Here is a 14,115-nt window from a genome sequence, read left to right on the forward strand (position 1 = left end):
GCCAGTATGCTGACCGTGGCGCTGCAGCATTTCAAAGCGGTACGTACTTTAAAAACACGTCCCGAATTAACAAACATTAATTACTTTTAATCAACAACAATGAACACTTCGTTGGTTGATCATAAATACAAAAGTAGGACAAATAAGTACAAAAAGTACACATTGCTTTCCACTGCAGTTAATAACAATTCAACTCCGATCATCATTACAAGTACCACAAAATAGATTTTTTGAAACAGCGCTGTTTCTTTGAAGAGTATTTTTCTATGTCAGTTTTGGTGTATTATTATGTGTGCATGCATGTGTGGAAGTATTACAGTAGTTCTTTTTTTTTTTTTTGGGCAGTCCTTTATAAAGGCGAATGTTTGGAGTTATCGAAATTATTGTTTAGAAACCAAAGGGGGGTGTTTACCGAAAATCCCCTCTTCATGCAGTAAAAGAAATGGTTTTACATCTACATCTACATCTACATCTACATTGATACTCCGCAAGCCACCCAACGGTGTGTGGCGGAGGGCACTTTACGTGCCACTGTCATTACCTCCCTTTCCTGTTCCAGTCGCGTATGGTTCGCGGGAAGAACGACTGTCTGAAAGCCTCCGTGCGCGCTCTAATCTCTCTAATTTTACATTCGTGATCTCCTCGGGAAGTATAAGTAGGGGGAAGCAATATATTCGATACCTCATCCAGAAACGCACCCTCTCGAAACCTGGCGAGCAAGCTACACCGCGATGCAGAGCGCCTCTCTTGCAGAGTCTGCCACTTGAGTTTATTAAACATCTCCGTAACGCTATCACGGTTACCAAATAACCCAGTGACGAAACGCGCCGCTCTTCTTTGGATCTTCTCTATCTCCTCCGTCAACCCGACCTGGTACGGATCCCACACTGATGAGCAATACTCAAGTATAGGTCGAACGAGTGTTTTGTAAGCCACCTCCTTTGTTGATGGACTACATTTTCTAAGCACTCTCCCAATGAACCTCAACCTGGTACCCGCCTTACCAACAATTAGTTTTATATGATCATTCCACTTCAAATCGTTCCGTACGCATACTCCCAGATATTTTACAGAAGTAACTGCTACCAGTGTTTGTTCCGCTATCATATAATCATACAATAAAGGATCCTTCTTTCTATGTATTCGCAATACATTACATTTGTCTATGTTAAGGGTCAGTTGCCACTCCCTGCACCAAGTGCCTATCCGCTGCAGATCTTCCTGTATTTCGCTACAATTTTCTAATGCAGCAACTTCTCTGTATACTACAGCATCATCCGCGAAAAGCCGCATGGAACTTCCGACACTATCTACTAAGTCATTTATATATATTGTGAAAAGCAATGGTCCCATAACACTCCCCTGTGGCACGCCAGAGGTTACTTTAACGTCTGTAGACGTCTCTCCATTGATAACAACATGCTGTGTTCTGTTTGCCAAAAACTCCTCAATCCAGCCACACAGCTGGTCTGATATTCCGTAGGCTCTTACTTTGCTTATCAGGCGACAGTGCGGAACTGTATCGAACGCCTTCCGGAAGTCAAGAAAAATAGCATCTACCTGGGAGCCTGTATCTAATATTTTCTGGGTCTCATGAACAAATAAGGCGAGTTGGGTCTCACACGATCGCTGTTTCCGGAATCCATGTTGATTCCTACATAGTAGATTCTGGGTTTCCAGAAATGACATGATACGCGAGCAAAAAACATGTTCTAAAATTCTACAAGAGATCGACGTAAGAGATATAGGTCTATAGTTTTGCGCATCTGCTCGACGACCCTTCTTGAAGACTGGGACTATCTGTGCTCTTTTCCAATCATTTGGAACCCTCCGTTCCTCTAGAGACTTGCGGTACACGGCTGTTAGAAGGGGGGCAAGTTCTTTCGCGTACTCTGTGTAGAATCGAATTGGTATCCCGTCAGGTCCAGTGGACTTTCCTCTATTGAGTGATTCCAGTTGCTTTTCTATTCCTTGGACACTTATTTCGATGTCAGCCATTTTTTCGTTTGTGCGAGGATTTAGAGAAGGAACTGCAGTGCGGTCTTCCTCTGTGAAACAGCTTTGGAAAAAGGTGTTTAGTATTTCAGCTTTACGCGTGTCATCCTCTGTTTCGATGCCATCATCATCCCGTAGTGTCTGGATATGCTGTTTCGAGCCACTTACTGATTTAACGTAAGACCAGAACTTCCTAGGATTTTCTGTCAAGTCGGTACATAGAATTTTACTTTCGAATTCAATGAACGCTTCACGCATAGCCCTCCTTACGCTAACTTTGACATCGTTTAGCTTCTGTTTGTCTGAGAGGTTTTGGCTGCGTTTAAACTTGGAGTGGAGCTCTCTTTGCTTTCGCAGTAGTTTCCTAACTTTGTTGTTGTACCACGGTGGGTTTTTCCCGTCCCTCACCGTTTTACTCGGCACGTACCTGTCTAAAACGCATTTTACGATTGCCTTGAACTTTTTCCATAAACACTCAACATTGTCAGTGTCGGAACAGAAATTTTCGTTTTGATCTGTTAGGTAGTCTGAAATCTGCCTTCTATTACTCTTGCTAAACAGATAAACCTTCCTCCCTTTTTTTATATTCCTATTAACTTCCATATTCAGGGATGCTGCAACGGCCTTATGATCACTGATTCCCTGTTCTGTACATACAGATTCGAAAAGTTCGGGTCTGTTTGTTATCAGTAGGTCCAATATGTTATCTCCACGAGTCGGTTCTCTGTTTAATTGCTCGAGGTAATTTTCGGATAGTGCACTCAGTATAATGTCACTCGATGCTCTGTCCCTACCACCCGTCCTAAACATCTGAGTGTCCCAGTCTATATCTGGTAAATTGAAATCTCCACCTAGGACTATAACATGCTGAGAAAATTTATGTGAAATGTATTCCAAATTTTCTCTCAGTTGTTCTGCCACTACTGCTGCTGAGGTTAGACGCAGGAATTGTGAGGTTAGTTTACTAAACTGACGCTCTGTCAAAGAATTGTAGTAGTACTCGCGATTTAGATGTTCTTCCAAAGGTAGTATAACAGTGCAAGTATTCCTGAACAGCTGAGGTTACCGCTTGGAAATTTACCGCTGATATACCCTGCTGGGAAACACTTAACAAGGGGACCAATTCCGTGAATGTGATCCGCCAGTCGTGTGTTCGTGATTACCTGTACCTCTAAATCTTCTCTTTCTGCACTCATGTCACGTTTTGGAGTTGTGGTCCTGCTATGCAATGTCACTCATAGATATACAGAACGTCTTCACCGTTTGCTGGAAAGCGCTGTGATAATGGAAGTTATGTCTGCTACCAACTAGCTACGAAATCATATAATTACTTCTTGACAGAATCCTTTCGTATCTAACATACCCCGTAACACTTTCAACATGTCACTGAAACTTTCACTTTCAAGCTCTTAATTACCAAACTCGCCGACACACAGATCTAAATATACCCCAAAGTCAAGAAGTAAGTAATTAATTAAGTAATTCTGAACAATCTTTTCTTGTTTTTTTTTCTTTCCCAACAACAGCCATTGTCATCCCGACTTCTTCTTCTTTGGCGTCCACGGTACTCCCAAATCGCGACGTCAAAGGGCGAATGGCTCCTTCCTCACCAGTAAAACACTCTCCCTCCCCCGCGCTTTGCCGGCTGCCGTGGTCGAGCGGTTCTAGGCGCTTCAGTCCGGAACCGCCTGCTGGCACGGTCGCAGGTTCAATCCTGCCTCGGGCATGGATGTGTGTGATGTCCTTAGGTTAGTTAGGTTTAAGTAGTTCTAAGTCTAGGTGACTGATGACCTCAGATGTTAAGTCCCATAGTGCTTCGAGCCATACGAACCCCCGCGCCTTGCGCCTGTACTGTGCTGACATTTGCGTTTCGTATCTGCGCATGAATAAAAAACGCGCGCACAATGTGCGGTCTTTCCTCTACCACTACTACTATAAATTAAGATTTCTACACGACCATCTTCCAGCGATACAGTAGAAAAGAAGTGTGACATATTGCTGCCTTGAATAGCAATATGTACCACTACACTCCACATCTTTTCGATGACTTTCCATCCGAGGTAACAAAAAATTTCTAAGGGACCAGGCTGCTGTCATTGGTCCCTAGGCTTACACATAACTTAAACTAACTTATACTAAGAACTACACACACACCCATGCTCGAGGGAGGACTCGAACATACAAGGTAACATTCTACCTCTACCGAGAAATCTTCAGCCAAGTTACAAATTTCGGTTCTTATCCAGCCAATAGCGACGTTTAAAATAGTAAGTACTCGACCTGAAAGTGAAGGTCCTGTTCCGTTCCCATTAAGAGAGATCCAGTGACGGCTTGAAGAATTAACCGAGTGAGGCGGTTCGGAAGTTACCACACTGGATTTGTATTCAGGAGGACGGCTATTCGAAACCCCGTTTTTGATAGTTTCCCCGAATATTGGAACGGTTCCCCTGAAAAGGTCACGGCCTATTTCTTGCCCTAACCTTCCCCATCTCTGCGCAAGCGTCTCGTCTCGAATGACCTCATCGTTGAGGGGCGTTAAACCCGACCTCCGTTATTCTTTTCTTTTTTTACGTAAGCTAAGAGAGAGGGCGCACACGAGCACACGTGAGACAGCTTTGGCCGCCTGATGGTCCTCGCAACCTCGGCTGGCTGGCTGTAAACAAGGCACGGACACCGGACTCTAATGTGGCCATAAATCGCGCATCGCTCAACTTTCGTACTGCCCAGAATGCGCCGCTGCTGGCGCGGTTTCGGACTCGCCTGCCATTATAACAAACTCACGCAGGGTTTTATCTCCTCGCTTAACCATGACAGACTGCTACTGTACTTGGCGTTACTTCGGCTTCTCGCTATCATGTTTCCATAACGGCTATAGCCGGAATGTCTTATAACCCATCTGTCAACGTATCACTGAAACGCTTCGTTCTGTGCGAAGATAAGAATTCAGCCGAAAAAGACTAATCTGCAATATCCTCCACATTCGTACCGACACTGCTAACGATACCGGATGTGGGTCCCGTTAATACGACTACATAATTCGCTCGCTTTTGATGTGCTACAAAATGAGCGAAATAAGTAAGGATTCGGTGGTTGGTAACAGTCAGCATCAACAGACTTTAATTCCAAGCTCTCCTATAACGTCGATATCAAGCGGTTTACGTGAAACCATTTCATCCTTGTAGATGCCGCTACGCTACAGCAAATTTTGCAAACGTCAGACTGAATGTTCAAACAAAAATGTGTTTAAGCTACGATTAAACTTTCTCACCTAATGTTCGAATTTAAGTAAGTGCTAATTTGACGTCGAGCTTAAGTGGGCAACTACTAACCATTAAAATTGCTACACCAAGAAGAAATGTAGATGATAAACGGGTATTTATTGGACAAATATATTATACTAGAACTGACATTTCATTACATTTTCACGCAATTTGGGTGCATAGATCCTGAGAAATCAGTACCTAGAACAACCACCTCTGGCCGTAATAACGGCCTTGATACGCCTGGGCATTCAGTCAAACAGAGCTTGGATGGCGTGTACAGGTACAGCTCCACATGCAGCAACACGATACCACACTTCACCAAGAGTAGTGACTGGCGTATTGCGACGATCCAGTTGCTCGGCCACCATTGACCAGACGTTTTCAATTGGTGAGTGATCTGGAGAATGTGCTGGCCAGGGCAGCAGTCGAACATTTTCTGTATCCAGAAAGGCCCGTACAGGACCTGCAACATGCGATCGAGCATTATCCTGCTGAAATGTAGGGTTTCGCAGGGATCGAATGAAGGTTAGAGCAACGAGTCGTAACACATGTGAAATGTAACGTCCACTGTTCATTGTACCGTCAATGCGAACAAGAGGTGACCGAGACGTGTAACCAATGGCACCCCATACCATCACGTCGGGTGGCCGGCCGAAGTGGCCGTGCGGTTAAAGGCGCTGCAGTCTGGAACCGCAAGACCGCTACGGTCGCAGGTTCGAATCCTGCCTCGGTCATGGATGTTTGTGATGTCCTTAGGTTAGTTAGGTTTAACTAGTTCTAAGTTCTAGGGGACTAATGACCTCAGCAGTTGAGTCCCATAGTGCTCAGAGCCAATAATCACGTCGGGTGATATGCCAGTATGGCGATGACGAATACACGCTTCCAATGTGCGTTCACTGCGCTGTCGCTAAACACGACCATCATGATGCCGTAAACAGAACCTGTATTAATCCGAAAAATGACGTTTTGTCACTCGTGTACCCAGGTTCGTCGTTGAGTACACCATCGCAGGCGCTCCTGTCTGTGATGCAGCGTCAAGGGTAACCGCAGCCATAGTCTCCGAGCTGATAGTCCATGCACGATCCGTTACAGCCATGTGGATAATATACCTGTCATCTCTACTGCTAGTGATACGAGGCCGTTGGGATCCATCACGGAGTTCCGTATTACCCTCCTGAACCCACCGATTCCATATTCTGCTAACAGTCATTGGATCTCGACCAACGCGAGCAGTAATGTCGCGATACGATAAACTACAATCGCGATAGGCTGCAATCCGACCTTTATCAAAGTCGTAAACGTGATGGTACGCATTTCTCCTCCTTACACGAGGCATCACAACAACGATTCACCAGGCAACGCCGGTCAACTGCTGTTTGTGTCTGAGAAGTTGGTTGGAATCTTTCCTCATGTCAGCGTGTTGTAGGTGTCGCCACCGGCGCCAACCTTGTGTTAATGCTCCGAAAAGCTAATGATTTGCATATCACAGCATCTTCTTCCTGTCGGTTAAATTTCGCGTCTGTAGCATGTCATCTTCGACTTGGTGTAGCATTTTTAATGGCCAGTAGTGTATATTTGATACCACAAACAGTCAACCTCTGCAGACCTCTTATGTGTAAACTTACGTCGTGCCGAAGTAACGTGACATGGAATGCGCTGTATGCTGTCGGCACGATTATGTTTTGCGCTAGTGAATGATCTCACCAGAGATTCAGCTCTATGCCGACGCAGCAGAGAAACATTACCTCGCACTGTTGCCTGAAAGCAGATTAAGAGACTACTGTTGTCGCTCTGACAGCACTGTACCACTGTGCCGTGTGTGAATGCTCTCTGTTTATAAATCCATGACTATTTGGAGTATGATGGTTCGTTTTATTTGAGTATGAAGGCTGGCAACTACGGTTCTAAACGAAGCATTTATTTGCCTTCTCAGATATGTGTACTGCAACATTCGAGCAACGTTGGCAGATAATTCTGTAGAAACGCGATGTATGTTGCAGTTGTTTGGGCCCCTGCAATGAAGTGAGGACCAATGAGGTGGTCGCCAATGATTCCGCACCATACATTTACGGCCCACGATCGCGGTCGCTCTACCTGTCCGTGCCAGCGAGGATTGTCCACGGACCAGTAATGCATGTTCCGTAGATTCACTGCCCCGTGGTTTGTGAAACCCGCTTCATCGGTAAACAGGTAGAACTGCAACGCATTCTCTGTTAATGCCCATTCACAGAATTGCACTCGATGATTAAAGTCATCACCATGTAATTGCTGATATAGCGACACATGAAACGGGTGAAAGCGGTGACGATGCAGTATGCGCATGACACTACTTTGACTCAGTCCACCGGCTCTCGCAATGTCCCGTGTACTCATGTGTGGGTTCATGGCAACAGCAGCTAACACACCAACTGCACCCGCTTCTCTTGTGACGGGCCTGTTACGGACCCATTTGCGTGCTACGACCATACCTGTTGCATACAGTTGGCGGTAGATGTTTTGCAATGTGCGGCACGTTGGATCCTCTCTGTCCGGGTACCGTTCTGCATACACCCTGCAGGCTTCAGCTGCATTTCGTCGACACTCGCCATAGATGAGTATCATCTCCGCCTTTTCAGAGTTCGAATACACCATGGTCACAGTTCCTACAACACTACACCATCACAGACGTCTGGTAACACGGTGTACTACAGTTGGTCTGCGTGCGGAGACGAATGCAGAATAACAATAGCAGCAAGCGCTACATGCGGACACTGCGACAGCTAGACCAAACCACAACAGTGCACTACAGCCACACTCGTAAACACGGTCGTCATTGTAAACATGTCCCTGCAGATGCTGCTCGCCGACCGCGGCCCGTGTTTGTTACAACACGCAACTTAACGTCGGAGGTTTCAAGCGTCAACTTTCAAAAAAATGGCTCAAATGGCTCTGAGCACTATGCGACTTAACTTCTGAGGTCATCAGTCGCCTAGAACTTAGAACTAATTAAACCCAACTAACCTAAGGACATCACACACATTCATGCCCGAGGCAGGATTCGAACCTGCGACCGTAGCGGCGTCAACTTTAGGTTACAATATCTCCGGACGTAATTAACATTTTACAATGCAACAAACGGCACTGATTACGTATTTGTTTATATGTTCAGATGTGCTAACAAAACTAACGTGGTTCCATTTGAAAAAACGTAGGTTTGTGTTAAAAAACATACTTCCGTGCATTTTTGTATGGTTTGTATTAAACAATTACACTAGCCCCTCTCCTCACGTTCGGTCTGTGGAATCGGTTCGTCAGTATTTGATGTGGTTTACGAAATATATCCAGCGGTAACGTTAGGTGACTCACCCTGTATATGGGGGAAACAAAAGACAGAAAAAGTGCTTCGTAGACGACGCAGAAGGGTGTGTCGCTACTCTCCTTACGCTTCATCATCCAGGTACGTCTTCACGTATGTCGTATGTTATTCCACCGATAATCGGACGTAGTCTTGTCAGCTCAGTCAATGGGTATCTTCTACCTGTTAACAATCCAGCTGCGTGGAGGGTCACGTAGGGCACTCCCTAAGTAATTAGAAAAGTATTGTCCGTATTTTGGGTCCCCGTACGATCTTGCAATAACGTTCTTGTAAGTAGTTCCAAAAGTCCAGTACATATTTAGGTCCACCGTGAAATAAATATCGTGCCGTATTCCCACGGATCCACGTGACTGCGTTGGTTTTGGTGTGCGGGAAATACTGTTCATCTGGAAGTAGTAGAAGCCGAGGTGTGATGTGTTCCGGAGTCAGTCGTAGAAAATACGACAAAATTTGGCGCACTAAGCGCCATACGTTTCCTGCAGGCCACACGTGAGACGATGCAACATTTTTTTTTCACTTCAGTCTCATTACTTTATTGTCGCATCTCGTATGCAGACGACCTGGTTCTCGTGCTCCGCAATCGTGCCGATGTAACCAGTGTACTAGAATGGATTACCACAAACGGGGTGGCTTCTAGCAGCTGTCTCAACATCACCAAATCGGTCTCCACGGCCATAGGAGACGGGTTGACCCCAGCGTTGACTGTGATGTACCGTGTGGATCGGACGTCTGTATCCAGTGTAACCGCGTGTATCGTCCGCCACACCACCTTCCAAGTAACTTGAGGATTTTTTTCCTCTACGATGTCGGGAGGACGACGGTTCAATCCCGCGTCCGGCCATCCTGATTTAAGTTTTCTGTGATTTCCCTAAATCGTTCTAGGCAAATGCCGGGATGGTTCCTTTGAAAGGGCACGGCCGACTTCCTCCCCCATCCTTCCCTAAACCGATGAGACCGATGACCTCGCAGTTTGGTCTCTTCTCCGAAAAAACCTAACCTCTACGATGTTTGGCGGGCGCCTCTGCTGTATGGCTTGATACATATCTCGCGTCGACGCCTGTTTCGTCGGTGGTACTGCGATACGGACGTAAACTGTGTTCGATATAAAAGTGCCCGAAGTAGTAGAAGGTTGGGGGTATGTCTTGCGTCGTCAGTGGGGGCATAAGGGAGGACGGAGCTAAAGACTCCAGCAGCAAACCTGTCGAACTTTCCTAGTGGTGGCGCCACAGCTTAATGTGCGAGCTGACATAAAGGGCCACAGCCCTGTCGTGGACATGGACTAGGCCAAGACCTCCCCTTTCTGGGGAAAGGGTCAGCGACTCGTAACTGACTTTGAAGAGCATTCCTTTACTGACGTAGGCAGCGAATGCCGCTAATAGACGTCGAACAATCAGTAACGGTATTGAGAGGACACGCGCTATGTGTGGAAGGCGCGATGCGAGGTTAACATTGACGAAGTGTGTCCTTTGAAGAAAGTCGAGGGCCCGCAGACGAAGGTTGAAGATCTGGACCCGAATTTGTTGAAATAAGCGGCGGTAGTTAAGGGCCGCAGTGTGCCGTATGACGTCGTGAAACCCTATTCCGACACATTTGACAGTGCCACTTTAGCTGTAACGGGGTCGACACACGTTGGGGTCAACCCGTCTCCTATGGCCATGGCGACCAATTTGGTGACGTTGAGACAGTTGCCGGAAGCCACACAGTATGTGGTAATCCATTCTTATTCGCTGGTTACATCGTCGCGATTGCGGAGCACGAGAACCAGGTCGTCTGCATATACTGTGCAGCGAAATGTGACGTCACGTAAGGCGACTCCGGTGAGGCGTTGACGGAGGCCACAGAGGAGCGGTTCCAGTGCCAGATCGTAGAGTAACGTCGACAAGGGGCAGCCTTGACGCACCGATCTGAAAATCGGGAGGGACTGAGTGAGACGCCCGTTAACGAGAACTTTGGAAGCCGCCCCTCGGAGGAGGCGCATCACGACGTCTGTGAATTGCTGTGGGTACTGCATGTGGTGGAGAACGGACGTTAGGTACGCGTGATCCACTCGATCAAAAGCTTGACTAAAATCTAGTGATGCCAGCGCTCCCGGGATGTGGCGTGCTCTGGCTAGGGCTGTTAAGTCACGGTATCGACACAATGCTGTGTGGATGTTGTTGATACCCCCTAGGGAAGTGTGATCTGGTGAGATGACGTAAGGTAGGGTCGGTCGTAGACGGTTTGCTAATACTCTGGTGAATATCTTCATGTCGTAGTTGACGAGTGTTAGCGGGCGGTAATCTTGTATTCGAACCGGTATAATTATTCCTCCTACGATGGTCGCGGGGAGCGGCTCTACAGGGGACATATCCTCCCGACAGATGTCTGTCAACTTGGGAGCCAGGAAATATTGGAAAGTTCTATAAAACTCCACAGGGAGGCCGTCGGGGCCAGGAGACTTATTCGCCTTTACCTATGGCGTCGATACCTTCGTCTTCCGTAATGCCGTTCAATAATTCAGTTTGTAAATCCTGTAGGACAGTGCCATAAACCAGTTGTGAGACTCCTCTCACCGTCGTCGGGTCGGAACATTGAACAGAATAAAGTCGTGCGTAATGGTCGAAGAAGGCTGCACCAATATCGCGTTTTGTGGTGTGGTGACGGCCGTCCTCAGTGGTGATGGCCTGTATCAGCGCCAGTCATCGCAGTTTACGTTCTCGAAAGACGTGGTACATTGTGGGTCGTTCCGATGCAAGTCTGTCATGTGTTCGCGCTCGGACGATCGTCCCTTCGCGGTGTCGGCGCATATGGGCTACGATCTGTGCCTTCGCACGCTGTACTGTCATCTGTCGTTCCAGTGTGAGCGGCAAGTAGGCATATTCGCTAAGGACGGTGAAATAAAAATCGAAGGTCTGCCGCCTCTAAGCAGCGGTCTCACGACCATACGTAATAAAGATGCTCCTTATGGCCGGCTTGGCGCAGCTTAACCACCAACTGATCGATGTAGGATACGTCGGGAGGCGGGATACGAAATCCGCGTGTCTTCGATGGCGCGTCGACATTCCGCAGAAGCGAGGAGAGCAAGGTTTAATTTCCAGGGATGTCGGCTGCGCCACACCCGTTGGCGACGAAGGGTGGCGGCACATATACGAGCCTCGTAATCAGAAAAGGCTACAGGCCACACCTCCGTGTCGCTCACTGTTGCCGCGAGAGAACGGGCGACGTAAATCCTATCGATACGACTAGACGAGTGGCTCATGGGTGTATCCCGGTCGATTTACTCGGACATGTTCCCAAGTATCTACCAGCTGGAGATCGCTTGTGAGTGTCCAAAGTTCAGGGCACAGTGAATGGCGTGGCAGCTGATCTTTAGGTGCTTGGGTGATATTGAAATCGCCCCCTAACACCAAATCATCGTGCCTGCCCTCGAAACGTGGTGCTGTTTCCTCTGCGAAGAAGAGTGATCGGTTGCGACAGCGATTTGTACTGAAAAGTGCGTACATATTGATAAACTGGACTAGCACCGTTACGGCCATTCCTCTAGCGTCGGGGAGATATCGCACTTCGTCCGCCTCGAGGCCCTCTCTGAGGAGAACTGCGACTCCACTGTTAGTTGGCGAGGCGTGGGACGCATGGGCCCTATAACAATGCATACCTGGGAAATCGGCGACGAAGACTTCTTGAAGAAAGACAATGTCAACGTCTGCTGCACTGAGCATGTCTTGGAGCAGCGACAACTTCGTACGTGTCCGAATGATGCTAATGTTGAAGGTGCTAAGCGATAGGTCTGTAGATCCTCTCCTACAGTCGCCGTAAAAGGTGAGGCCTGTAATCTGCAGGCCACGTCCGCGCCTTCGTCTGTTGCTACTCGGGAGGGGCCGAGGTGTGGAAGTACTGCAACCTACATCCCTCTGAGTCTCCTTACTGTACTCATCTCTTACTCTCCCTCTACGATTTTTACCACACATGCTTTCCTTCAGTACTAAATTGGTGAGCCCTTGATGCCTTAGAATCTGTCCTACCAACCGATCCCTGCTTTTGGTCAGGTTGTATCGTTGACGCAACTGCACGAGTGAGGCTTTCATTCGGTCTTTCTTGTCTCAGCGATTTTTTCGGACCCGAGTTGGTGCCACACTCTCTGGTCGATTTGAGCAGGAGAATGGTGTCCCTCAGGGCAGTGTTTTAAGCGTTACTCTCTTTGCCATAGCCATCAACAGTATTACATCTACGGTAGGAGTCCTGCACACTGCTCCTTATTTGTGGACGATTTTGCTGTTTTGTGCTCCTCCTCCAGTGTTGCAACGGCGATTCGTCAGTTGCAACTTACAGTGCGGCGGCTAGAGTAGTGGGCTGCAAAGACGTGTTTTCGGTTTTCTGCTGATAAGTGTGTGTGTGTTCATTTTAATCGTTCTCGTCGTCTTTTTAATTTGCCTGCCTTGAAGATGGGGGACACCATCCTACATTTTAGAGACACAGTGCGGCTTCCGGGCCTCATTTTTGACTCCAGATTGTCGTGGTTGCCACACCTGCGAGAGTTAAAAGCCCGAACCCTGAAGGCGCATCCTCAAGTGCCTTAGCCACAGATCTTGGGGAGCGGACACGGTGCGTCTCCTCCAGTTTTATCGGGCTTTTGTGTGGTAGCGTCTGGACAACGGGTGCACGGTGTATGGGTCAGCGAGGCCCTCTTCTTTGCGGATCATTGATGCTGTCCACCATAAGGGAATTCGGCTGACCACGGGCGCTTATTGTACCAATCCCATACCCAGCCTCTGTGCTGAGTTGGGGGAACAGCCACTTACCATCCGGCACCAGCTGCTCATGGTGAGCCAGGCATGTAAGTTCCTCGCAGCTCCAACTTCACCCGTACACCATACTGTTGTTCGTCCACCTCTGGAGCGCCTTTTTCCCAACCATCCACAAGCCACGATGCCACTTGGGATCCGTGTGCAGCGTGTGCTAGAGTCACCCAGTGTGGCGCCAGTGCGACCCGAAGTCCAGGGTTTTAACCGTCTGCCACCCTGGTTGCTGGTGCGGCCCAGAGTGATTTTCGATTTGGTGCGGTACAGGTGAGATAGAACTCCTGCTTCCGTTTTTAATGCGGTCTTTCCTGCCGTTTTATCTGAGCACCACGACCATGTAGCTGTTTTTACGGAAGCAGGTGGACTCCGTTGGTTGCTCTGTCGTCTTCCCGGATCGTGTCCTCAGGGTCAGACTGGCTCCCGAATTTACCATCTTTGACGCAGAATCTTGCGGGCACTGGAGCAGATGAGACATTCTCCCAGTGTTAGATTTCTCATCTGTTCAGATTCTTTGAGCACCCTTTACTCTCTCCAGCGTTTGTACCCAACAGATAAAGTAACCCAGACTACCCAGGACGCCCTCCTCCAACTGCAGCGACTGGGGAAGAAGGAGTCTTTCTACTGGGTACCAGGGCACATTGGAATTCTGGGGAATGAAAGGGCTGATAGAACAGCCCAGGAGGCGTGTCGTGACCGTCAGGTTCAAATGGTCCAAATGGCTCTG

Source organism: Schistocerca piceifrons, chromosome 8, assembly GCF_021461385.2.
Source record: "Schistocerca piceifrons isolate TAMUIC-IGC-003096 chromosome 8, iqSchPice1.1, whole genome shotgun sequence".
NCBI classification, from domain to species: Eukaryota; Metazoa; Arthropoda; class Insecta; order Orthoptera; family Acrididae; genus Schistocerca; species Schistocerca piceifrons.